The sequence below is a fragment of the Podarcis vaucheri genome, assembly GCF_965113315.1.
Source record: "Podarcis vaucheri genome assembly, chromosome: 1".
NCBI lineage: Eukaryota > Metazoa > Chordata > Lepidosauria > Squamata > Lacertidae > Podarcis > Podarcis vaucheri.
Genome location: NC_138759.1, coordinates 80184982 through 80212954, shown reverse-complemented (window position 1 = coordinate 80212954; position 27973 = coordinate 80184982). Strand labels below are relative to the sequence as shown.

Below are 27973 nucleotides of genomic sequence, written 5' to 3'. Positions count from 1 at the left end.
AGGGTGGACTGGTTTTCACTATCACAATATATCACCAGCTAAGGCTCTAAAACTGATAAATGATGTTATTATCAATCACTTCATGGGTACTTTCAACAGCAGGTAAGGCAAAATGCATCCCAACAGGACTTTTGGTTTTGGGCTTGGCTACCAAAGGGTGGTATTCCAGACAATCCAAAGTATGGTGATGAGTCATAATGCATACAAATAATCTGGGACTGCCAGCAGGCCTGCTAGACAGAAGTGGCAGCAGCCTGGTGGTGGTAGGATCAACAACAGCTGGGGGGGTGGGGGGCAGCAGCAGCAGCAGCCTGCCACAATAATCAGCAGCCTGCGAAGCCTCGCCACAGAAGTGGCTGGCGGCAGTAGAAGTGGTGGCAGCCTGCAAGGCCTTGTCATGGTGGCAGCAGGAATGGCGGCCTCCGAGGCCTTGCGGTGATGGCAGGAGACGGTGGCAGAACCAGAGGTGGCCTGCAAGGCCTTGCTGAGGCAGGCTGCCACAGCTTCTACCATCTCCCACTACCGCCAGGACTTGCAGGTGCCACCACTTCTTGCCACCACGGCAAGGCCTTGCAAGCCCTACTGTTTGTGTTGCCAAGAGGCCTCGCAAGCTGTCATTACTATCGCCACCACCTCCCACCGCCACAAGGCCTCGCAGAATTCCGCTACTACCATCATCTCCTGTCGCTGCTGCGAGTCCCAGCAGGCCACCGCCGCTTCTGCTGCCAACTCCTGTCGCCACTGCGAGGTCTCGCAGGCCTATGCCATTACTGCTGCCACTTTGAGTCGCTGTCACGAGGCTTCGCAATCCACTGCCGCCAATCTCTGTCACTGCTGTGAAGCCTTGCAAACTGTTGCCGTTACTGCCACCACCTCCCGTTACCAGTGGCGTAGCGTGGGTTGTCAGCACCCGGGGCAAGGCAAGTAATTTGCGCCCCCTAACCCTAACCCCCAGATGTTGCGCCTGGTGCGGCCGGCCCCCCTGCACCCCCCACGCTACGCCACTGCCCGTTACTGCTGCCATGAGACCTTGAAGGCCTCCGCTGCTACTGCCGCCACCTCCTGCCAAGCTCCAGTCAGGAGGACCTAAGCCTATAGAAGAGAAGAAGAGGAGGAGTTTGGATTTGATATCCCGCCTTTCACTCCCCTTCAGGAGTCTCAAAGCGGCTAACATTCTCCTTTCCCTTCCTCCCCCAAAACAAACACTCTGTGAGGTGAGTGGGGCTGAGAGACTTCAGAGAAGTGTGACTGGCCCAAGGTCACCCAGCAGCTGCATGTGGAGGAGCGGAGACGCGAACCCGGTTTCCCAGATTACGTGACTACCGCTCTTAACCACTACACCACACTGGCTCTGATGCGCATGTTTCTCTCTCTCTTTAACCTATCAATGCTCCACTTCACTTAAAAGAATAAAAAAGCAGCCTGAGTTCCTCTAAAGAAAATCAATATAACCAAATAAACTTTTAGAAGCTATAAAGGCTTCCATTCCCCTTTGAGTGCTCTCCAGGCAAAAAGATTTATTGTAATTATGTATTGGGCAAGAACCAGTGTTCAAAACTCCCATTGTTCTAGGCACATTTTGTGACAGGGAATTTCATTAGCACGAGCAGTTTCTGAGCTCTGGGCGCAGTACTGCACCTAAGATTTCAGATTAAAAGGAAGGAAAGGAGGACCTTTTTCTGTCTCCAGCTACTCTCGGAAGACTGGAGAACAGACCCTCTTAAGAAAATTAGGGGGTGGGCAGGGGAAGGACTAGACTATGTGAAAAATGAACATAATATTTTAGCTGCAGCTAATTCGTTTTCAGCTTTGTATTCTTGTTGTAAAAAAGTACACCTAGACATCCCACTGTTGCGCCTGTAACCTAGGATTAAGGTGCCATTTAGCTCCCAGCTTTCATATCTGTTTCCAACACTGGCAAGAACATACTTCCTCCTCTCTGATTCAGTATTTCTTAATCTCAGTTTTTTCATTGTGTTTCCTTGTTTTAATTCAGCTGTTTTTCCTTCTGGTTCTGTCTCAATGTTTGCGGATGCACAGGTAAACTTTTTTTTAAAAAAATAATACTGTATTTTGCACCCCATAGGATGCACCGGCCCATAGGACGCACCTAGTTTTTTTGGGGGGGGAAATAAAGGGGGGGAATTATTTCTCCCCCAGGTGCGGTGCTGGAAGAACCACGTCGGGGAACAGCGGGAAGGCACGCTCCGCCTCCCCGCTGTCCCCCGAGCTTGTGGGGCTGGCGATGGGGAGAAGTGCGCTGAGCCCGGGAGTGGAGGCAGCTCTGCGCAGCCATTGGGAGCCGGGCAGGACTTCGCGCCCCGCTCCCGATGGGCGCGCAGAGCTGCGCTGAGCCCGGGAGTGGAGGCAGCTCTGCGCAGCCATTGGGAGCCGGGCAGGACTTCGCGCCCTGCTCCCGATGGGCGCGCAGAGCTGCGCTGAGCCCGGGAGTGGAGGCAGCTCTGCGCAGCCATTGGGAGCCGGGCGGGACTTCGCACCCCGCACCCGATGGCCGCGCAGAGCTGCGCTGAGCCCGGGACTGCAGGCAGCTCTGCGCAACCCTTGGAGCCAGTCTCCCGAGGGTTGCGCAGAGCTTCCTGAAGCCTGGAGAGCGAGAGGGGTCGTGCGCACCGACCCCTCTCGCTCTCCAGGCTTCAGCAAAAGCCTGCATTCGCCCCATAGGAAGCACACACATTTCCCCTTCATTTTTGGAGGGGAAAATGTGCGTCCTATAGGGCGAAAAATACGGTAACTCTTTTTAGTGGATTCATTTCAAGACTTGTACACGTGTTGCTATTAATGACAATGTAATGTGTGCACACTCAGAGGATGACCTCCAAACCATCCTAAATATCTTCACAGAAGCTTATGAAAAACTTTGCCTATCACTCAATATCCCAAAAACCAAAGTGCTGAACCAACAAGCAAAAAACAACCCCTCTGCAGTATCACAAATCCAACTTAATGGTGTAATGTTGGAAAGTGTCAATCACTTTTCCAATCTTTCCACAAGGGCCAACAATGCCAAAATCCAGCATCGCCTGAACTCTGCAAGTGCAGCTTTCTCCCGACTGAAGCGCAGAGTGTTTGAGGACCAGAACTTGTGCAGGGAAACCAAAATGCTTGTTTACAAAGCGATTGTACTACCAACTTTACTTTATGTTTGTGAAACATGGACCACTTATAAACTCCATTTCCAACTCCTTGAAAGATTCCATCAATGGTGTCTCCGAAAAATTTTACACATTGCTTGGGAAGACAGGTGAACTAATGTCAGTGTACTGGAAGAAGCAAAGATCACCAGTGTCAAAGCAATGATTCATCAACATCTACTTTGTTGGACTGGTCATGTTGTTCAGATGCCTCATTATCGTCTTTCAAAGCAACTACTCTATTCCCAACTCAAGAATGGAAAGCGAAATGCTGGTGGACAACAAAAGAGGTTTAAAAATGCTCTCAAGGCAATTTTTAAAAAAATTTAACATAAGCACTGATAACTGGGAAACTCTGGCCTGCGAGCACTCCAATTGGAGAACATGGACTTTGAAGAAGCATGAACTCAGGGCAAAAAGGAGAAAAGAGCTAAGAGGAAGGCATGCTTGGCAACCCCTCACTGTGATCAGCTGCCACCCGGAAACCTATGTCTCCACTGTGGAAGGACGCGTGGATCCAGAATTGGCATCCATAGTCACTTATGGACTCACTGTTAAGACCGTGGTCATGGAAGAGAATCTTACTTAGATACGGGTGTTCGCCAAAGAAGAAGAATATTAATAAGATTTGGCTTCAACTACAAAAGCAAAATATGAAACCTACTCTTTAGTTACTCTGCATATTTGCCATAAAGATCAGGAATGTTAAGCATTCAACAACCAATATGGATCTTCTGCCATATTGTATTTACCCGGTGTCCTATCTTCTGGTAGAATGTTTATGTATTGAGCATATGGTTATTTCAAGTATTATACTGAATTTGTAAATCACTTTGTGTTTCTGTTATCCAGGAAAATGGATCCAAAAAGAATGTAATAATAAAAAAGAGTTTGTAGCAAAATAGGCCAGATGTTGGTAACTATGGGATGGTGCCATTCCAATGAGAATTTGCAAACACTTGGAATCCTGGTGCCTTAAATATTGCTTATAGCAGTAATGGTTTATAAACAGTGCCATAGAGCAAATCCATATAGGCTATTATGAGCAGAAGCCAGCAACTCCTGAAATAGGTTAACATATATTTAAGAGGTTACAAAACCTCACTGATTTCCCTAATGTTTAGTAAAAAGACACGCATACAAAGAGATCATTGTCTTGCTTCATTCAATTGCTCCCCACCCAACAAGTTTCATGGCTGAACAGAATCTCTCCAGTTCAAGTCCAACATACTCTCATACCTCTTGTTCACTCTTCGTAGTTCCATGATATCAATGAGGTACCCAAAAGAGGGTGTCTTATTAAAAACCCACAGGAATGCATTTAGAAATTGCTATGCTAGTGAAGCTAATTTGCTCAGACTTGTTCACAAGGAAAAACATCAATGCAGGTGGCGGAGTCTTCCAATGATCTTCTCCTACCACAACAGCAAAAGGGAATGTAGCAGGAGAGGGAAACACACTAGCCTGCAAATATTCACAACAACTGGCAAACATGAAGAGCAATAACCAAAAACAAACAAACCCTAAAACTTGCTAGACTTTACACCTATATTTAAGATCTCAGCACCACCCCCTGGATCTTCCCATAGTGACAGCAATTACAGGTTTCATAACCTGTCTAGGATGGATAGGTTCTCAACACAATGCTACAGAACATGAAGGTGGCACAATATCATAATCCCTATCTGTGTTATAGCTATGAAACTTTGATATTGTAGCCATTTCCTTTTATGAAGGGTTGGGAACTTCTTTCAGTTGAAGGGCTGCGTTTCCTTCTGGGCAACCTCCAGGGGCCCCATGCAAAAGTGAGCAGTGAAACACATGTAGATTTTACCTCTACACAATAGGTTACTTTTGACAAAGGCTCACACACCCCTGTCAATCCTCCATTCAAGCAAGCAGGAGTTATTATCAGTGTTCAGCGATACTTTCCAGTCATGCAAACACACAAGGATGGTGCAAAATATGACTGGTGAGGGGTGAAACCTGGGAAATATGACTTGGCCAGGGAGAATCCCAAGAATCAGATAGAGAGGCCTGGAGGACTGCATTCAGCCCGAGAGCCCAAAGTTCACCATCCTTGTCTTGTAGCATAGGTACCTTTGTCTTCCATCTCATTGGTTTGAGAGCATGAGGAGCAGCTACTGCTGTACAGTTTCATCGCCCTAAGATGGATTCTGTTTCATAAAATGGCTCCTGCGCACCAGCTAAGGGCTGATCCCAGACACTACAACAGTGTGGATACATTAATAGGTTCGTAACTTTTCAGGTTTTGGGAAGAAAAACCAACCTGAGCCAGACACAAAGCAAGCCAACAGCGGATCCCTCCAATGATGCACCTGTCTCCAACTTAAAAACTGAAACCAGCATCAATACTATTTCAGCTTTGTACAGAAACAAGTCCAGGAACAGACAAGCTGGAGATGGGGGAAGAAAAAGGACATTGGTTTGGACATTAGAACAAGAAGATCCCAGAAAGGAGTCCGTGGAAAAGGCTTCATGCAACTATCCAACTATCACAGCTGTAGAGGCTCGCTATTGGAAAAGGTTGGAGCAGTGTTAGAAACTGAGATAAGAATGCTAGGAGCCATTGTAGGCACCAAACCAAAATGTCTAGGCAATGAATCAGGGGGTCTGCAACGTAGTGCGGCAGCAAAGATGCTCTTTTGCTACTGTTCTACCCCACCAAACACCTGATTCACCTGGCAGTGCAGTAGAAGCAAAAAAAAAAAAAAGGACTTGTCTTTTCCTGCTGGGCAAATCAGGTGTTTGACAGGGATAGAGCATCTGTCAGACTGGACCCGTCAGACCAGCTGACTGCAGCCAGGCAGGTGGAGATGTGACTGGCGCCCGGTAATTTCAAATGCTGGTTGGAGCTACCTGTGCCTACAGAGTTGCTCCTTTTACTTTTGGCAGCAGTCTCACCCAACCCTGTATGACATAAGAGGGTTATAGACAGAGCTGTAACCAAAGCAGCCTGTCCCATCCTCAGTGTATATGGGTTGACATCATTTTATAAGTGAAGAGAATGCACACCAGTTAGCCTTAACTGTGGTCAGCATCAATCCAGCTGTATCATATGTAATGCCACCGTGGGGAGGACAGGCAAAATTCACACGCTATAAGAGAGGTACAATTATGATTAAGTACTGGGGGTATTAAGTGTATATCCACCCTTTAAGTCTTTTAACTAGACACTGAGCAAAAAGTGGGCATCAAAACTTTAGGTCTTTGCATTCAATTAACAAACCTTCATACAAATGCATTACAGCCCTTTCTATAAAGCAGCTTGCCAGTTTCTCACAAACCTAGCACAGCAAGTAGAAATTTTATGAGTGCTCAAATGTACTGAAAGACGTGCAAAGCTATGGGGGCAGGATTATGCTGTGGAAAGATGTTGGCTGTTGGCCTGGGTGTGCTCTGTATGTGCTGAAGTCTGTGATTAGTCATGCTTCACAAAAGCTTCAGGGATTGCTGTTCTCATCCTACAGACTATTAGCCAACTGTGGGGGTTGAAGAAGAGGAATGGCAGGATTATCTAGATTCAACAGCTACCTGCTAGTAACATATTCCAATTACTTGCCCAGGCCCCACAATGTGAATTTTCTGCAATCTTTTAAACTTACTTCTATGTGGAAGGACTGAACTCTGTATTTTTTACAATCCAGCCCTCTGTCTGCTTACACTCAACAGTCCTAACAGGTGAATCTGGGCTTGTTCTACAGTGTGTGTATGGTTGCAGTACTACTGAAATGAACTTAAGATTCTAGCAAAGATGCCTAGCAGTTGATGCATAGTGAAATCAGTCCCAAGATACCAAAGGCAAATTTGAGGGCACATGACTAACAAAAAAGACTGCTCATCCATACTTAGCAACTGCAGTTGCCATTTATTTATTTATCCAATATTAAGCTCACCTCAAAAGTTAAGCGTACGGCATGTGAATGTCTAATAATTTATTATTATTATTATTATTATTATTATTATTATTATTATTATTATTATTATTAATTTATACCCCACCCATCTGGCTGGGTTTCCCCAGACACTCTGGGCAGCTCCCAATAGAATATTAAAAACATGATAAATACAGCAAACATTAAAAACTTCCCTAAACAGGGCTGCCTTCAGATGCCTTCTAAAAGTCAGGTGGTTGTTTATTTCCTTGGTATCTGATGGGAGGGCATTCCAGAGGGCAGGTGCCACTACCGAGAAGGCCCTCTGCCTGCTTCCCTGCAACCTCACTTCTCGTGGTGAGGGAACTGCCAGAAGGCACTTGGCACTGGACCTCATGAATATGGGAATAGCTGATTGGCATACCTGCAATTCAGAATGCTTGTATTCTCACAGGAGCAACACTGAAGTACCCTAACTAGTTGTATTCAAGCCTATTAATCATTCGCTTAAATGATAAATCTTTGAAGAGATTGTAAAAAATCCTTTTGTCCAAAGAGCAGAGAACTGACAAATCATTAGCAAACGTGCTCTTCCATATCTTTCCCTTGCATTGTCACTCTGTCTAAAGTGATAGTTCACTTGAAAGAAGAGTCACATTGAGTAAAAAGTTTGTGCTCTGGAGTAAATAAGGCCTCCTTTGCTGATGCTAGAGAGCTTCCAAACCACCAGTTTTTTAAAAAATGAAACTTCCGCTCTTAAGGTCTTTGCCCAGGGCAGCCTCTCAGCCACTGGCTCTCTTCCTTGATCTACTCTGGACAACTGTTAATAACACCCTGTTTATGAATATACATGCCAGTTTCCCCCCTCAGCTATTCTGTGGTCTTATCCCTCACACTGTGCTCATCAACTCCCTTTTTCCATCTACCTCAACTGTCAAAATCCCATCTAACTAAACCTGACTGCCTTTCTTTGACAAATGACTGCAGCCTCCAGCCAATTGTAGTCTTGCTCTCATCCAGGCCAATCCGAGTGAATTTACCTGTTCTAAGCTCCACCTAATAAAATCTCAAAGCGGTAGTCTCACTCTTCTCTGTCAGAACTTGTTACCAAGGTCTATTGCTACACAGGTTTGCAATATCATAACGGTACAAAGCCTCGAATTGTCACAGAACATTGCAGACACACACATTTACAGACATTTATACACACAGAGAGAGAATTTCTTCACATTCCCCAACTCCAATATCCATTGTGCAATCCTCCAACAGCACCAAGTCCACAAAGTAATCAAAGTCCCTCAGAGATGTTATGTATTTGGGTCAACTTGCAGAGGCCAGACAGCTGTTTCTGCTCAGGTTTGATGGCAGACCAGCTGCTTTTAAGCAATGACTGAGTTCACGCAATGGATTACATCACACATATTCTGATAGTTCCTGTGCCAGGCCCTGGTTAGGTGACTGAAGTTCTAACTTGCGAGTAGTAGTGCGGGTAAATGCACAACTCTGAGTAAATAGAGCAATTCGGAGACAATGAGAACCAGAATATGACACATCCTAGCAGTACCAACAACCTGGATTCAATGCAAAATGTTCCCCCCAAAAACCCTTCCCATCACCAACCTTTAAGGCCAATAATGAATATAGCACAGGTTGATATAGTACACTGCTAGCAGCAAATATCCAAACAGACAAAATGTGACTACACCAATGTATTGTTTACAGTGACATCACAACATTGCTATAATGCTCACACAGATCAAACACTTATTTTATGCTTGAAGTAGATTGAAGCCAAGACTGACAGCATGGTAGAATCAATCATACCATTTCTCCCAGGTGAAAGGAGAAGAGGAGATATTGTTTTAAGTCTACATAACCAGGTTTAAGATATGTGCTACTTGCCTCTAACATTTTCACCCCCTACAACACCTTGGCATCCTTACAGAAAGCAGAAATAAAGGTTCTAGGAGTAGAGCAACTTCACACGTAGGTCTCCATTTTGAAAGGGTTTATTGTTTCTTCATCACTACTGATCTTTGCAAAGAGGAAAAAGAGGATCAATACTTTTTTGCCTATATTATTAAAACACTGAGAGCCCACCAACAAACAGCATAAATTACCACTGCCATCCCCAACAAGCAAAGTTCAAAAGCTTTGCAACTAAGCAGCAGGAAGGACTTAAGAAAACCATCTATCATCCACCATGCCTTTATGGGAGCAAACTCAACCCAGAGAAAGACATAATTTCCATGAGCAGAAATTGTTCAGCTTACAGTATGTGAGAATAGACAAAGTGATATACACTTTGCCCATTTTCACACAAGGCTTAAAAGAGTTTATGCTCAAGTCTGCAAGTGTCAAACCTACATTGGGTAGAATGTACATCTACTTGCTCTTCAGAACTCTATTCTGCAGTAACAACATTCAGATGCAACAGAAAACAGACCAAGAGGGGTTAAAATGTGCTTTTTTTAGAGTTGTAAAATATCACTCTACGTGTTTACATAGAATCAAGTTCTAACAAGTTAAATAGGACTTGGTTCCTAGTTAACTATACTGTATTTACTTATGCAGCCCGAGAGAAAATGTCGCAAGACAAAATAATTTTTATGTGTTCCAATGATGCTCACAGATTGAAGATAACAGAAATGCCTGGAGTTTAGCAAAAGCAAAACAAAAACTTAAGGGCTGATACTTCACTACAGTGATACTTAGATTTCTGTCCCCTGGTCCCAGTTGTTATGCCTTCTCTTTAATCTGATTTTATACACTGAAGACTGCTTCTCAAGTAATGTCTTGGAGAACCCATGGTTGCCACCCAGTAGACAGTCAATGGACTGGTTCACACACATGTGCATGAACTAGTAAGAGGCTAAGCAAAGTCTCAGGCTTATACACTCCCCCTCCTCTCTTTGTATATGGCTAGAAGGACTTCACTAGTATCTAGCTTCCATTTTTACTAATCCTGGCCAGCCCTTAGGTAATTCATTAGTTTCAAAACAAGTCCAGCTTTACACAATGGGTTATGAAGTTGATGGTATGAGGAATCTCTCCCTTCACTCCACTCCCAATGTATTGTGGGACTCCAACTACCTTTGTTCCTGGACTTTGGCCTTGCTAACTCAGGTTGAAGGGAGTTGGGAGTTAAACATCTATTGGGTCATAGCTTCCCCATTCACTGTTGAAACCAGGAGTGCAAATTCAACAAGATTCTTATCAACATCCAATACATTCCCCAATAATAATTGAGAAACAATCATGTTAACAAAGGTCTGATGGATTCCACACAACTAACTTGGAAAACTCTAACAAACTGAACAGCATGCATGAAATGAATCCACCCCAGTCCATCACCATTTTTTACCCATACCAAGGTAAACTTTCTCTGACTCTGTTGTACCTGGAGGAAATGCCATGCAATTATTAAATATATAGGATTTTTAAAAGCAAAGGAAGTAAATAAAGGAAAGAGGTTTTCAAGAAACACTAAAGGAAAGAAGAGAGAAAGCACACAAGAGCAATAAAAATTACAATGTGAGGAAGATGGAGGTTACCAGAATATGAGAGAATAGTCTCCCAAACCTGTAATTTAATATGACATATTCTCACTGGGAAAAACACAATTATCCACCACTGTTAACTATACTATAACAAAACAGGATGGTATTCTATATATTGCTGGATCATATAAAGGAGACAAAATAGGTTTGCAACTTTCAATATTCTCTGAAAGTTTAGTAAAATGCCATTTTACAAGGATCAGTGTATTAAAGCAAGTGAAATTTAAATATGCTTGACTTTTCTCCCATTTTTATCTAACCACAGTTTTAAAACCAACATGCACATAAGTATTGGATATACAATATACATTTCATGTTAACAGTGTCCCTGCCATCCAAAGCATTCATTGTTTACCATTCAAACATCCATCTCATTCACTAGAATTCTTGTTGGGAACATGTGAAACTATGGAATATTTTATCACCTACAAAGCTATTAACTGCACTGCCTGCAATCCTATGCACACTTATCAGGAAGTAAAAGGTAAAGGTAAAGGTACCCCTGCCCGAACGGGCCAGTCTTGACAGACTCTGGGGTTTGTGCGCCCATCTCACATCTATTGGCCGGGGGCCAGCGCTGTCCGAAGACACTTCCGGGTCACGTGGCCAGCGTGACAACGCTGCTCTGGTGAGCCAGAGCCGCACACGGAACGCCGTTTACCTTCCCGCTGGTAAGCGGTACCTATTTCTCTACTTGCCCCCGGGGGTGCTTTCGAACTGCTAGGTTGGCAGGCGCTGGGACCGAGCAGCGGGAGCGCACCCCGCCGCGGGGATTCGAACCGCCGACCTTTCGATCGGCAAGCCCTAGGCGCTGAGGCTTTAGCCCACAGCGCCACCCGCGTCCCTTATCAGGAAGTAAGTCCCACTAAAAACACTGTGTGGCTTACTTCCAAATAGACATGCCTAGAAGTAGCCTGTATTTGCAAAAAGGCAACATCATACATGCACCTAAGATTGGGGGTGGGAGGAGGGGAGAACACGTGGCTATGACAAGGAACAGACATTCGAGATACATGTAGCTTCCCAACACTCCTTCAGTTTTCAAATATAAAGTTCTATTGTGTAAAAACTAGCATATGATGTCATCTCTCTGAATACACAATAGTAGAGATTCCAAAGATACCATTCCATGGCTGCATCAACTTGCATTTTAATGCAAATGCTAAATGTATTAGAAACTAGAAATCTTTTTTTAAAAAGTACTTACACAAGTATATATGCAGTATACGTAACCATAAGCAAGAACAAAAACAAATAGAGCAGTGTTCTTCCTGATAGCGTTGTTCAGGGTGATAAAATCATGTTTAAAAACCAAATAGTCAGGGCCTCATCTGAAGGAACAAAAGATGAGAGAAGGGGTGGGGCAGGCCATTGCCCATCAGGCTGCAAATGACTCTTATTTCCTATGCATTATGCTAATCAAGTCAGTCATTTCCACCTGACTGTTTTCTCCCACCCCCAGAAACACACCCTACAAGCATTGTTCTTGCAGCCAGGATTCCCTTTCCCTTGTAACAACAGGCTATGCAGGAGGACAGGAATCAAAGCTTTCCAAAGGCAGAGATTTACCATCCATCAGTCCTTCTATTTGCTCCCAGGACTGTCTCTGCCTTTGGAGAGACTCATCACCGTACTTTGGATTGTCCTGAATACCGCCCTTTGGTAGCCAAGCCCCATACCAAAAGTCCTGTTGGGATGCATTTTGGCTTGCCTGCTGATGAAACTGAGTGTGTGATGATTGATAACATTGGCATTTATCTGTTTTAGATCTCTTAGTAGTAGCCATTGCCAGAACATTGTCCTGTTCGCCTCTGTACAGTTCCATACTTATTTCAGACATCATGGTAGATTGCAATGTTTATCTGGTGATAACATTGCAGTGTTTAGCTGGTGAGTTATCGCGGTTGAAAACCAGATATTGCCTAGCCCTTACACACATTGTGATTTGTGATATATTGCCAGCTCAAATATTATGAAACAATTATCATGATGTGAACTTCAAACCGGTTTTGGAAGATATATTGCCCAGCCCTACTTCCTTCCAGGGTGAGGGAGAATGACAAAGGCTTTGCCAATCCCTTCCTCCCAAGGACAGGTTGTGTGATCTAGGCAAACCTGAGAGGACTTGAACTATGATCTTAACCATGCACTAACTAGCTGTCATGCATAGTTATTTTTGACTGCAATTTCCCACACTTCCTTACTGCATAAATTCATTTCTTAAGAGAATCACATGAGGATTACAATTTGATGGACACTTCTGGAATTTACCCTGTGTATGGAGGGTATAATAGTTGTACTCCATTTATCATTAAATAAGTATGTAATTCAGTGGCATTAGGGTTAAATAAGTTAAGAAGCATGGAGAGAATATTATGTCTGAGGAGAAACTAAGTACTGTAAAGGATGGCAGAAGGGGGGCTTTTGTTTGGATTTCTATGAAGCAGTTTGAAAATTGGAGGCGCTTTCAAAATCTAAACTGTCCTTAACTTATGTGATAGGGCTGCCTATTGCTGGTTTACAGATGCATAAAGGCAAACAATATAAAACTAAAACATTCAAATGGGTTCCTGAAAGTAGTGTTCTACAAAGCTCTTCCAAGTGTTTATTTATTCCACACACAGACACACCCCTCCACATTTTGACAAGGCCCTCAAAGGTATGGAATCGCAGACAGAAAATACTTTGAAATTCCATTCATGGAAAATTCAAATTTATACTGAAAAAGAGGGAAAAGTAAAGGAACCAAACAGAAACAATGAATGAAAGGGGGGGGAGGATGAATTTCTAAATGTCTAGATTACTCGTCAGTTAGAGATTGTGATCTTTTCCAGACCTTTATCGTGCCAGTCTAGGACACTGCTTTCACAATTTGCCAGCACGTAAAACTGTCAAATGTTACTGATAATATTACTGCAGCAACAACAACTACTGACTAAACATAGCTAGCAAACAGCCAACAACCCTCCTCTGTTGCTTGCCCCCCAACAACTAGTGCTCAGAGCCATGTCTGATGTTTAATTACCAACTAGAAAGTTCACTTCAGGCCACTGTTCTAAAAAAATATATGCACACCCCTATGTTTTAAAATGCACAAGAAAGCAGCAAGGAAGGGTTGCAAACATGACCACTTGTCAACAACGCTTACTATAAATACCTCCATCTTTTCTTTTTTAGGAAATTAAAGTTCTTTGTTCTTTCCCAGTACTGTACACAGTTCTATGCAGCCATATTTTTAACAAAGAAACTATCCATAAAACCCTGTTTATATTAACATGTAACAAACCCTGTTTTACCTATGCAGTGGGACAATGTTTCAGCTTCTGTAACAAATGTGTCATTAGATTATAAATTACATTTTATACAACAAAAAATTATATTTAGAATTGATTGGAGTCTGCTACATTTGTATAGAACGGGACTACCTACGTCGACAACATGCTGCTGGAGATGTAATAAGGGAAATGCTTCTTTGAAGCATGTGTTTATGAAATGTCTGACACTTACAAATTTGTGGAGGAAAGTACTAGGATGCATAAATACTACATTAGGAAAATATTTAAAATTGACTGATGATAATATTACTTGAAACTATATACCAACTATAAGGGGTTTGATGATGGGCCATATTGTAATCACAATTTTATGTATTTTTTATCTTTTTTCCTTTCACTTTACTTCCTCACTGAAAACTTGCAATAAAGTATGAATATAGAACATATGCTTATTCATTACTCATATGCAAACAGATTTTACAAACATATCTTCAATAACGTGTTTTTTAATTGTTTTTTATTGAAAGATTTTCATGGATAACAAACGCACAGATAGTGCCTATATTTTCAGTTCATAGAATCTTTTCTATAGGTCAGTTACATTCTTAATAACATATTTAACAATAGGTGCAGTCTTAGATACAAAAAACAAGAACCTGAATGTAAGAATTTTTATGTCACTTTGGGAAATTGTTTTTAGCAGTAATGTTACCAACAAGTTTATTACATAAACCAAGAGTCAAGGAGAATATTTCTATCGCTTTCAATTCCTGCCCAGATTCATAATTGCAGCTCCACAACTCTGATGAAAAGAATATGAGCAAGTGAAAGAATGATGGTGCAATCCTTAAACATATCTACTCAGAAGGAAGTCCAACTGGGAGTTGTTACCTAGTAAATGTACTCAGTAGTGCAGGCTAAAATAAGTGAAATCCTACGTATCTAGGCAAATACCAAGACCTCATTAAATTTCAGGAGACTCCTGGACTGATTCCAAGAAAGGACACTGAATAAATAACCCCAATCCCTTTGTTCATTAATAATAATCTTATATGACAAACCTGTATAATAATAATAAAATATTGTATTATATTGCAACATGAAATTATCATTAAGTGATGAGTTGTTTGAAAGTTACCTGGATTGAGCCTTCCATAAAAGTTCCTCTTTATTAAAGATTTTGTATCTTGTCATGAACTCTCTATATATTCACACACGCACACTTAACCACTGTTTATGTTTGTTTGTTTGTGCATGCATGATGTATCATGTCCACCTTGGTGAAGAAACTTACATTTTCCAAGCCTTGAGTAAAAACCTTTTAGATGCCAGCAAAGAGTGACAAATTCATTTCCTTCCCTATTACACCACAAGTGCACACCCCCATATTTTCCACATTTATATATCTGGGAAGCAGTCCTCAAAGTAGTGTCAATGCACAAAGTTATTAGAATAAAATGCTTTCCCCAACTCAACTCAACTCCAACCCCACCTACCCCCACCCCCCGCATTAAAAAGTCTTGTTCCATTTGTATTTTTCAGTCCTGTTTACCAAAGGTAGAACTTCCACTGCCTGTGCATGACTTAATTTGAGCCAGGGCTCAGAGAGAGAACCAGCTCGGTCATCCCAGGACCATCATACAGCAACATCCAGATAAAGAGTAATGAATAGAAAGGTGTTGGTTCACATCTGAGAAACTACAGCTAGTATTCATCATCTAGAAATAAGAGGTAAATTTTTGAGGGCAGAGGACTTGGTTTTCAGATAGATTTGAGAGCCAGCTTCTCTCTTTTAAAATAAGCCACTATGCCCAGGCAAAGTTCTAACTTTGTGATGCTGAGCAATTTGTCACCAGCACCACTTGGCAGCATCAGGAGGAATTACTGATTTGCCAGTGATTTAAATTATTTCAGTCACCAAGCAGAAAGCCATGATTTGAACTGTTTATTTTCAACCATTTCCCCATGAATCAGTTATTTTCAAGAGAAAAGACTGTCCTAAGCAGAGAGGACTTTTCCCCCCAAATGAACACAAGTGCTAGACTAGATTCAAACACAATCCGATGCACGTTTTCTCAAAAGTCCCACTTGGCCCAAGAAGAGTGCACAGGGGTGCAACATCAGTCCATCTCCAACAAGAAGCTGCAATAGGACACACATGCTTTTGAACCATTAGTGTAGCTTACATTCTCTCCACCCCCTGCTAGAACTGTTGTTATTTAGTATGATAAATCATTGTTGATTCCCCAATATTAGTAGGCCCCCACCAACAGGGTCACCTGACTGATGGGAATGATATTAAGTCAAGTGTTCAGAGAGAACAACAAGCCACAAGGGAGCAGTGCCTTCCGCTTCCATGGGTGGAGTTCACAGGTGGGTTCTGAGTAGCTCCCACAGGGAGCTACTACACACTTAGTCAGTGGCCAGATTTCACTGTCTGGAATGACTTTTGTCTTTAACAACAGGATGTGAACCTCTCCCACCCTGCTTCTAGAGGGAATAAACTCATTCCGACTATAGCTCAGTACAGGCTGACATTACTGTTTAGCCCAAGCAAGGACAGAAACATGCTTAAAATGATTTGGCAGTGGCCAATTTCAAAATCTGGCTGCCAGTGTTTAGCACAGGGCTCCCCCCCTTTTTTTTTTTTTTGGTGGTGGTGAGGAATGGGGCGGTCACATTCCTAGGCACACAGCATGGAATTTCTAAGATCCTGGGCCACCAGGCTCCTGGGATTTTGTCCACCATTAACTCAGAGAGCCAGAGTCCCCCAGCAACTATTCTCAAGTGACAGCTTGCAGCACTGGGAGTGGCATAAACTAGCAAGGAAGGAAGCCATGTTAACCCCTCCTCAATCAGTGCACAGTCATACTAGGAGGCTACTACAGGCTAGAAAGCAACACAGGATCAAAGGGAAGGATTAGGGGTCCCAAAGGGGCAAGAATATAAAGCACTCATCGTTCTATGCAAAAACAAAAAACAAAACCCACTGCTGCCGCCTCCATGACCCTCCTCCCCTAAAGCCTTTCAAAACTATAACAAGGGAATCAGGGGCACTGCTATTCTATGCACTTGCCAAAAGAACAGCAGCCACCTAGATCTGCGGCTGTGAACAAACTTACTTCATATCATCTCCGACCACTCCCTAAATTGCAGATGGATGCCAGAAGAGTAAGTGAGAACAAACACAGAGGTACTCAGAGTCCTGGCAAAATAAAAAAAAAAACCAAGCCATAGAGCAAAAGATTCTGGAAGGAGGAAACAAGCAGGCAAAGGAAGAGTCAGAGCAGGCTTCGGTTTTTGTTTTTTTCTGGAAGATGCAATGCCCCTCCCATATCCCCCTTTGCTTGGCTGGCAGGAAGTGTTTACAGAAAGCAGAGACCACACAAACCTAGGCAGGGAGGCGGCAGGCAAGCAGGTGATTCTTAACCCTCCATTAGCCCCAAACACTGCCAGACTGGAGGACAACAAGCACACTGTGCTGGGGCGGAGGGGGAGCGAAGAGAGAAAGAGACCACATAGTCAGCCTACTTCCTTGTGTGCAAACAAGATGTGCAGGTCCACAGCTTTTAGAGCTTGTGGTATGAGGTGGCTACTAGACTAGGACAGGGGGTGACAGTATTGCCCCGTTACCCCTTCATCTGCACACAAGCACCACACCATGCACCGGCAAATCTCTATGCGGGGATCCCTAAAGCATGGATACGCAAGCATCTTTACGAAAGGTTCAGCTTGTAACAAGTGAAGGACTAACAACAAAGGGGAGGAGTCAGAAACCTCAGAATGAAGAATACAGTGCAACCACATGCCTGAAGAATACAGGAGGCTACACCCCTCACCCTCGAAGGTAACCCTGTCACCCCTGCCCTCCCCATCTACATGGAGACAGGCGCACCCCATTGCAGGCTGATATTCTCTCTCTGTGTGTGTGTGTGTGTGTGTGTGTGAGAGAGAGAGAGAGAGAGACGCACACGAGGCCATTTTCTCAATACACACACACATCCACTGTTGCTTCCTTGTCAGAATGTATGACCTCACGCTTCCCTCAAGGCTCTTCTTTCCAAGGGACGCCTCCCAAACTTACCGTCAACAACCCACCCCGACACACACACACACACACTTATGCCCCTGACTGACTCTCTTACACTTGGGCGTTTAAAATGCTACCGTGAGGAGCGGGGGGGGGGGGGAGGGCAGAGCTGGACTTCACCGTTCACTTTGGAAACTCGGATTACAGCTGCAGCAGCTTCAGCTGCGTTCCAGGAAGAGAGCGCGTCCCTGGCAGGCGAGCCCGCCTTTTTGTTGGCCGGCAAAGCCCCGCTCTGCGACGCCGGGCTGCCTGCAGCCAGCAGCTCTCCCCGCTGTCCCTACACATGCTCCCTGGGACACGCCGCCGGAGCCACTGCAGTGCTTGCTGCTGCGAACTACACCCATCGCTTGGAACGTCTCCTGAGCAGGCTGCGAGGAGAGACGGGCGACGCTCGCCCCACAGACTACTGGGCACTCGGTTGCCTTTCCTGTTCAAATTACTTTTCCAAGGGAGAAGGCTCGGGGAATGCACTGCTCCCGCCCACCCACAAAAAAGCAAAATAAATCGGGGCGGGAAGGGGTTTTACTCACCGTCTGCTGTCCCCCCCACCACGAGGCTACTTTCCTTGCAAAGGCAGTAGAGTAAAGCTGCGCTTTCTCAGGGGAGTCCGTGGGGCTTTTTTTTCTTTTAAAGGCAGCGTGGGGAGCAATGCAAAGTTTGCATGGGGGGAGGATCAGACCCCCGGGATAGATCCACAGATCCTTGTGTCCGTTTGCCTGCAGGCGGCTGGCTGCTCCAAGTCAGTTCCCCGCTGGCCCGATGCAGTGGTGAACTTTCCACCTAGGCGGCGGCGGCGGCGGAGCCCCCTTCTTGCAGCGCCCTCCCCGCATTGGCACCCAGCATCCAGGCGCTCTCAGTGCTGCGGGAGGGCGGGGAGCGGCGGCTGCTACGGCGTCGGCGTCGTCAGCCTGGACAATGTGTGTGCGCGCGCGAGGCGAGCCCCAGGCGGCGAGCAGCACACGCCCAAACTCCGCTCGCTCCCCGCCCCCTCGTCACTCACAGCCTCCTCCCGGAGCAGCCGATAGGCGCTTGGGCTGAACCTCGGCGCCCCCCGCCGCGGCCTCTCCGCTCCTCCGACCTCGTGGTGGGCTGCGGGGCCTGTCAATCACGCCCCGCGCTCCCTTCTCCCCGGGCCCCGCCTGCCGGCCGCGCTGCTACTGCTTTGGCCTGGGCGCGCGGCGAGCTCTGAAGGGGCTTGGAGAGGAAACGGGCGTCGCGAGCGGCGAGCGGGGAATTGCCTCTTCTTTTGCCACGCTTATTTTTAGAGCTCTCCGCTTCCTCCAGTCAAATGAAGCTTCCTCTCCTTTCTTCCGGGTGCAGCTCTCTCCCTTTCCCGCTCAGCAATGCGTTTCCTTCCATTCCTGGCTCCCCCCCGCCTTAGTCTCCACTCTGCAGGCTCCGCGTTTGCTTCCCCCACCCCGAAAGGCCCGCTTTCTGTACGTGGCCTGGCTGTGCTCTGTCTCTCCGCTCCCCCCGCCTTTTCTCTTTCTCGTCCTGCCGCCGCCGCCGTTGCTGCTTCCATTGGGCGCCTGTCCCCGAGCTGTTGTCTGTTTTCCCTGCTCCGGGGTGGACGGCGTGAGCTGCCAGGCTGTGAAATGAGCAGGGCGCGGGAAGACCGCCTCCGCCCTGGGGGAAAGTCGTAGTGGGGGTCGCACAAAGGAAGGAAACGAGGGGTCTGTCGCAAACTCGTCGTGTTCTCCCAATATTGGTCCAGGTCAATTAATTAAAACGCTCCCCTGCATGAAAACGCAGGTTCCAATGGTTCTTTAGAGGACATTCTCAAAAGTAATCAATATTTAAGTTTGTTTTTTCTCCAGAAGCTTTCGTTTTGCCGTAACCTCCACCCTACTCCTGAAAACATAAGATTCTGAATTAATTCCCATAACCTTGAGTGTGAGCATTCAAGCGTGGTTAAATTAAAGCACGATAAACTAGGACGGAGGGAGGTGTATTCTTTCAAAGCATCTTTATGTAAATATGCTCACCAAACATATGCAGAATGCCCATCAAGTTGGCCATAGTGTGAGCAGAGGAAGGTCATTATTACACATCCATGGACTTCGCATTCAGGCTACAGCTTAAAGTTGAGTACATATGGATAGATAGATAGATAGTTAAGCCTGCGGAATCGTGAGAACTCAGCAACATGATTGCTCTTACTCTGCTTCAGTTAATGTGCATAGCACGTACGGATTTTTTCTCTTCCCATAGAAGTGGTTGATAGCCTAACATTTGGTGGTCTAGCATTGGGATGGAGGCTTAAGTTGTCCTCTACTCACAGTGCCCAGGGTGTGGGTCAAGTTTTTCTGCCTTTCAACCAGGGCCCAGATTGCCAACACTTTACACTGTCCCATAGCAGTTAGGGGGAGCCATGGAAAGCTAATTGTACTCTTGTTCTGCATAAGGTCTACCCTCTGTTCTGTTTTTTTGGCCAAGCTAAAGTGTCAGAACTCAAGAACTGGCTTCAGTTTTATACACTGAGTGGTAGAATGATGACCACTATTATGACAGCTGAGGGACAGAGATAATGAATTGCAATGTACTATTTAAAAATTATACAGCATAGGTATTATTTATTTCAGTAAAATTATACCCAGTTCTCTTCCGTCATGGAACTCATTGCAGTGTACATGGGACAAAATGATCAGATTCAGGCATGCTTGGTTTCAGCAATGCGGTTGTATCATGTGCGCTTGAACCATTGTGGCATGTACTGCAAGACAGCAACCTAGATAGCAGTCTGCAGCTGCTACAGGGTTCCAGAGGGCAGTATGGCCATTGGAGAGAGCCAGAGAACCATTGTTAGGTGTAAGTGATTAACCCTTCTGTAACCATCTTGCAGCTTAATAAATTTTAGTGCCAGTTGCATTTGTTTTCACACATGAAGCAAAAAGTCAAAACGATACCTTTCCCACATGTTCTTAATCGCATACAAGCCCTATGCAGACATGCTAGTTAGCCCCCGGCCCCTCAGCATATTAGAGGTTGTTGCTGTCTTATTACCCACCCTTTAACATCAGATCCCAGGGTGGGTTAAAATTCAATGTTAAAAACAAATTAAAATGAATTACAGTCACAGGAATGGAGTGGGTCCTGGAAACACATATTTAAGATGTCAAAGCCCAGGGTAAAAAAATGCGTATCTTCAGCATGTGATGAAAGCTATATAATGAAGGTTCCAGACACCTCTGGGGAAGGAATTCCATAACCAAGGAGCTGCCACAGAGACTGCCCCCTTAGCTGATCTCAGCACTTAAAAGGGAATATAAAATAATAAAATTTTATTTATATCACGCCCTCCCCAGCCGGGCTCAGAGCGACTAGCAACAGTAAAGGTAATACAGCTTTCTAAAATCAATTCATTCTAAAATAAATTCAAAATCAAATTAATGGCAACCATAGGGCTAGAGTTCCGTGAGGCTGTGCCTTGGCCAAAGGCCTGGTGAAAGATGTCAAGTCCCGCAGGGCCCTAGTCTTCTCTTGTGACAGAGCATTCTTTCAGATATTTTGTGCCTAAGACATACAGAGCCTTAAACACAAATGTTTAAATTTATACATTGGACACTCCATTACAACAGGGGCCAACTCAAACCAATGTGCATGGGCTTCACTCATGTTGAGAGCTATGCAGTGGGGTGGACCTGTGCACATGTGATTTCTAACATATGGCCATTGGGCTCTCCAATGGGATAAGGTTAGCAGAGTCATACCCACCACCAACAACAACCTGTGTACAAATAAAATATCTGCACAGTGCTATAGAAAGATGGAGACTGGAGCATCGACATAGCCAGGATTTATGGGGGGCAGGCTTTATGTTAATGGGGGGGGAGAACCAAGTTATCTGCGACACAATTGGTCAGTTAAGTATTTTTATTTAATTACTTTATTTAGGAGGGCAGCTGCACCCCTGGCTACATCCATGTATTTACATCCATGTACAGTACTGGGAGAAAGGGAAACAGCAGCCTTTCTGTAAACTGCAGCCTTCAAAAAATGTTTCTTTTTCAAGTCTTGTACAAACAGGAACACCCTGTAAATTCACCCTTCCTCCCACCCACTGATGGAACAGATCCTCACACAAAATATAAATGAATAGTCACATCAAGAGCACCCAATAAAATAATTAAATGAAGGTGTCTGTCCATAGTCTGCCACTGTTGCTCATGGTTGGTAGCCACGTTCCTTTGTATATATGCAAATGAAATAAAGTCAAACCAGCCTGCTTCACTTTATTGCATGATAAGGTTTATTGAGTTCCATGAACCTCTTACGTTAAAGTAGGTTATACTTTTATATGACACATTTCATGTAATTATTATATGATGTAGTACAATAATCTGTTAATCATGCCTCAGTATTACACTGCAGGCTATTCCAATTATTACAGGCTGGAAGTAAGGGTTTCATACTTGAGGTTTTGTTCCTTCTATGCCAAGGGAACATGTAATAACCTATGCAAATTAATCCACTTTGTGCAAATTATCTGGATTTGCCTAAACTTGCTTGATTTGTAGAACTTATGCTTAAACATTTTTTATCTTTGTTTTTGTTGGTTGGTTGGGTTTTTTGAAGCACTACTGTAGTTTACAAAGGAAAGAACTGATGAACAGCAAGGATGCTTGGGTAGAGGAACATTGCTAGAGGCTATAGAAAATGATAGCCATGCAATACGTCAATGAACAATGGCACTTTTGGCAGACACATCATGATTTCCTATATAGGTTTGCAACCATGAGAGCTAGAAACTTGCTTTGTTTTCTGAAAGCTGGGTCTAAGATGTTAAGGCAACAGTCATATTTACAAAGGCACAGATTGCTAGATACCAGATTGGGTGAAACAGAATCACAAAAGAGAACTAATGACTTTAACCAAACCTTATGGGGCTCATAATCGGCAAGAGTTCAGCCTAGTGAAAATACAATCACAAGTGAGGTAACAGCTGTTTAATCTGTGACAAACACTCCTAGGGCTACATAAGAAAGATTTAGGAACAGTTTATGAAATGAACTCCTGAAGCTTCACAATATACACTAGACTCAGCTCTATATAATTTTACAAACTCTTTTATTAGCTAGTGTAGTAGGGACTGTTTGCTTCAGTCACTTTGGGGCTCCCCTAAGCCCTGCTAATCAGAGAGGGAGGTTGCAGGATTTGCTTGCTTGAGCGGATTCCCCTCCTGCTTGCTACTCACAGTGATTCTCTTTGCATCCCTAAGGAGCGCATAAAATATTACATATGGCCAAATTACAGGAAAGCATGCTGACGACAAATCAGGGGATCTTAAAACTACAAAACCTCATCACACAGGTTTTGCTAAATTCTGAGCATATATTTCTTGAGAGGTGGCATGAATATACAGAAGTATATTTGCCAGAAAGATAATACAATGGTACGAGTTAAGAACTTAATTTGTTCTGGAGGTCCGTTCTTAACCTGAAACTGTTCTTAATCTGAGGTACCACTTTAGCTAATGGGGCCTCCCGCTGCTGCCGCACCGCTGCTGCATGATTTCTGTTCTCATCCTGAAGCAAAGTTCTTAACCCAAGGTATGATTTCTGGGTTAGCGGAGTCTGTAACCTGAAGCGTCTGTAATCCGAGGTACCACTGTACTATGTAATATGAAATATGACTACTACTGCTAATACTAATTTGAAAACAGTCCCAGAGAGTCTGATGTAGTAGACAGCATCAGACCCTTTCCTAGTGACTATTCAAGGCTCAATCATGCAAACAAAAATTTCCCTTAAAAAGCATTTGGCCCTGAACCAGCAATTTGTGAAGCTCTGTGATTCTAAAAGTAGTGTTATTTTTTGTGTGGAACAGATATATCAGGGTAAATAGTACTTTACTTCATCTAGTTGTGGGATTGTAAGGAAGGTAGAAGAGGATATATTGTTTTGATATTATCCCTCCTCACTCATGCTAGTGAGTAAACAGCAAAGCACATTCCCATTGCAACTTATTGGAAGCAAGTTGATGATTTCTTAGGTAAAGGTAAAGGGACCCCTGACCATTAGGTTCAGTCGCGGACAACTCTGGGGCTGCGGCGCTCACCTCGCTTTATTGGCCGAGGGAGCCGGCGTACAGCTTCCAGGTCATGCGGCCACCATGACTAAGCCGCTTCTGACGAACCAGAGCAGTACACGGAAACACCGTTTACCTTCCCGCCGGAGCGGTACCTATTTATCTACTTGCACTTTGATGTGCTTTTGAACTGCTAGGTTGGCAGGAACAGGGACCGAGCAATGGGAGCTCACCCTGTTGCAGGGATTCGAACCGCCAACCTTCTGATCAGCAAGCCCTAGGCTCTGTGGTTTAGACCACAGCACCACCCACATCCCCTTTATTTCCCTCTTAAAATAATAACAACACAACACAGTCTTCTTTAAAAGTAAGAATAAAATTTTACTTACATTCAGTTCACAGCAGTAATCTGAAGGCAGGCTTTATCTTGTGGTTACAGTGAAAAGAAGTCTGAGCTATGTATCTCAGACTTTCTGCCTGTGAGCTCCATCCTTTGTGAAGGCTGAGCCATGCACTAGCTAAGAATCAGGAGAGTCCAAGAGTAAGAGAGTAAGAGTCCAAGAGAGAGATGGTTGCATGGCCAGCTCTTTTATCTGCACAACTAGGGTCATGCCCATCTACCTGGTCACACACAGGGGGAAGAAGCTCCAGAGCAGGTTTGACAGGAAGTCCTCCCTGTCTGGAGCCACATTCCCTTGTGTGTCCATTCTTGCCAACAGGAAAATGTTGTACTTGACGGCTCTAGTAATAATACATCCCACACTAGCTTTTAATGAAAGTAGTGTTTGGGGGTTTCGGTTTGTTTATTTTTTAAGGGCACACACCTGTTTCCCCCTGTTTATTGTGAGAATATCCTCTAGAAATGATTCTCTGTTCATTTTTCCTCCTGAAGCTATCACAGGAACAGAACTAATTTGAAGTGTACCAGTTATGCATGACTACTGTGCAGTGAATCTGGTTAACTGCCAACTTAACCTTAATATGTCAGTCAAATTGATTGATTGACTGAATTTATATATTACCCTATATTCAGAGGTCTCAGGGGGTTCACAGAATAAAATCAAAATATAAAACCACAAAATACATAATCAAAACCCCACCCCCCAAAAAACCCACATTTAAAAAGGGCATAGGATGTCAATCAAATCAACCTAAGGCCTGGTTAAAAAGGAACGTTTTTGCCTGGCGATTAATGTTATATAATGAAGGTGCCAGGTGAACTTCCCTGGGGAGAGCATGCCACAGCCACTGCAGAGAAGGCCCGTTCTCATGTTGCCACCCTGCAGACCTCATACTTGCCATGTCTACTATAATAAAAATAACAATATTTAGCATGTCAGTACCAACTGAGATTTGCTCCATATGTATTAGCTCAGAAATTCTTGACACAGACAAGCATTACCTCCCATACTGGTAAAGCGTATGTGCCCACATGCTCCTTCCAAACGCTGGCAACAGAGTGTTTTTCAGGCTCTCAGCAGGCTAGGAGTGGAGCTTAGGCTCTAAACCTGTGTAGGGCAGGGGAGTGGCTCAGTAGTACATCACATGATTCACATGTAAACAATTCCAGGTTCCATTCCTTGTATCTTCACATAAGGCTATCCACACAAGGGTCCATCTCTGCCCGGCCCCAAGGACTCCCTCTAGGCCACGCCCCTTCATCCAGTCACATCCTCACTGGTCCTGCTCCACACCCTCCTCAAGTGCTTCAGCCTGGCTGGAATCTGTCCTTGAGCTGATAAGACGTCTTAGAGAGAGAGGCTCTGTGTGTAGAAATTTCTGGAAAGAAGCCGACAGTACAAACCTAAGTGGCAAATCTGCTACTCTTGTCCACGTTTGCTTCTTGCCCCATTTGCTTTTGCTTCCAGCTGCTGTTGGGTTACCTTGTAGAGAATGTGGTCCTTGGTCTGGAAAAGGGTCCCTTACCCTTGGGGAAGACCATATTGAGCTTGAGGGAGTGATGGGCTGCCACAGAATAACACATCTTCCTAATTTCAAACTGTGGAGTGAACTGCATCTTCTGAGCCCAATTCCTTCTCAAGGGCCCTTTCACTTTATGAGGGCGGACTGCAATGTAAAGGATGGCTGGTTATTTGCAGAGGATGTGCTTCCACCAGGTCAATTCCAACCCTTCATCCATGAATATTTTTTCACTAAGTTCCACTTGTTATCCTCTATTGCAGATGCAGCAAGGAACTGAAATTAAAACATAGTGGCTTGGCTAAATCCACCTAAGGAATTTGTGGCCTGAAGCAGGTTTTGAACTGGACCCCTTCACCGCTGACATCCTCAGTCACTATACTACAGTGCTGTTTGAAGTCCTTGGCACAGATCAGGGCTGTATTGGTTCAACACCATCCATGTATCTTTAAAGGAGATATTCCCTGCTCTCATATAGTGTAAAGGCTATTCAGAAGCAAGTCCCATTGTGTTTAATGGGGCTCACTCCCGGGTAATTATACATAGGACTGCAACCTAGGAGCTTGCAATCCAAGCACTTTACTAAAAGATATCTCACAATCCTGCATAATAACCGTAGAAGCATGAGATTTGGCATTGGTTGCGTCACAGAGAAACTCAGGTTTTCTTTCCTTGTCTTTCATCATTCATTCAAAGTGTGTTTCCAACCCTCTGGGCTGGGAAGATTGGCATGAAAGTTTGTGAGGGATGCCTGGCAAAATCTCAGCAGCTGGGGCAGGACTGGGGAACAGATTTTACTTTCTTGTTTTGACAAAAAGCTAACAAAATTACTGTGCAATCCTGTGTATAACTTCTCAGCAGTAAATCCTATTGAGTTCAATGAGACTTATGTTCAGATAAGTTTGCATATGACTGCAACTTGGGCTGTAATACTATTAAACACTTATCTGGGAATAAGCCACATTGTAATCAATGGGATTTGCATTTTCTGAACAGGCACTGTTAATTATCTAAATATAGGAAGCCCATGCAAATATTGATAGTTTGCATAATTTGTACAGGTTACAGAATTTAGGTGTCTGGATACAAAATTTGAATCAAGTTTGCACAGAATTATTTTAAGGCCACTCTGTATGCCCTGCTTCTTGAGCATTCATCCTGACTTGCTTGCACAAAGCTTACATGGAGGTTACCGTATTTTTCGCCCCATAGGACGCACCGGCCCATAGGATGCACCCAGTTTTTTGGGGGGGAAATAAAGGGGAAAAAATATTTTTCCCCCCCAGGTGCGCTGCGCTAAGCCCGAAGCTTGGGGCATGCGGAGTTCAGCGCGCCCCAAGCTTCTGGGTGCTGGCAAGCTCTCCGCTAGCCGTGGGAGAGCCGTGCGGCTCTCCCATGGCTAGCGGGGCGCAGCGCTAATCCCGTAGCTTGGGGCGTGCGGAGCTCAGCCGCCCCAAGCTTCTGGGTGCAGGCAAGCTCTCTGCTAGCCCTGGGAGAGCTGGGTCTCCCACGGCTAGCGGATAGCTTCCTGAAGCCTGGAGAGCGAGAGGGGTCGGTGCGCATCGACCCCCCTCGCTCTCCAGGCTTCAGCGAAATCCTGCATTCGCCCCATAAGACGCACACACATTTCCCCTTCATTTTTGGAGGGGGAAAAGTGCATCTTATAGGGCGAAAAATACGGCATATTATACAGTAACCGGTCTTTACTGAGCATTTGTTCAGATTTGCTTGCAAATGCATTATACTACAATGAGGATTCATCCTGCATTCACTCTGATATGCCTGCAGAGTGCTTACATGTTTTCTCATTAGACATCCCACACTTTTCAATGCATCTCCCCATCACTTTACAAACTGCAAGAAGCCAGATTATTTTTTAAAGAAAATTTGATGCATTAGGGTGACAGAACTCTTTAGTCCACTTTAACTACATAAACCTAAAGTTCTGGTATGTGCTTGAATCCCTCTTGAAAAATAGTAATAGTCCAGAGGAATCCTTATTCTGTTTTGATTTAAACACCCACACCCACCCACAAAATACAAACACACACCT

General features: G+C 44.4%; 1 protein-coding gene and 1 long non-coding RNA gene across 4 annotated transcripts in view; both read right to left on the bottom strand.

Moving 5' to 3' along the window:
• HRAS (HRas proto-oncogene, GTPase) overlaps positions 1-19431 on the bottom strand; it is a 48619-nt gene extending 29188 nt beyond the window's left edge. Inside the window, exon 1 of one of the 3 annotated variants that reach the window (XM_082192500.1) lies at positions 18504-19431. The gene's annotated coding sequence lies outside the window, so the exon portion shown is untranslated. Of the gene's footprint in view, positions 1-672; positions 860-17005; positions 17153-18503 lie in introns of those variants that run through there. The other 2 variants (XM_082192501.1, XM_082192502.1) reach the window with 2 other exon arrangements.
• A 4926-nt stretch (positions 19432-24357) lies between these two features.
• Positions 24358-27075, bottom strand: LOC309532108. The gene is made up of 2 exons (XR_014219599.1): positions 25403-27075; positions 24358-25307 (listed from the first exon to the last, which is right to left on the bottom strand). It is a non-coding gene; the product is annotated as an uncharacterized lncRNA (long non-coding RNA).
• Positions 27076-27973: the final 898 nt, after the last annotated feature.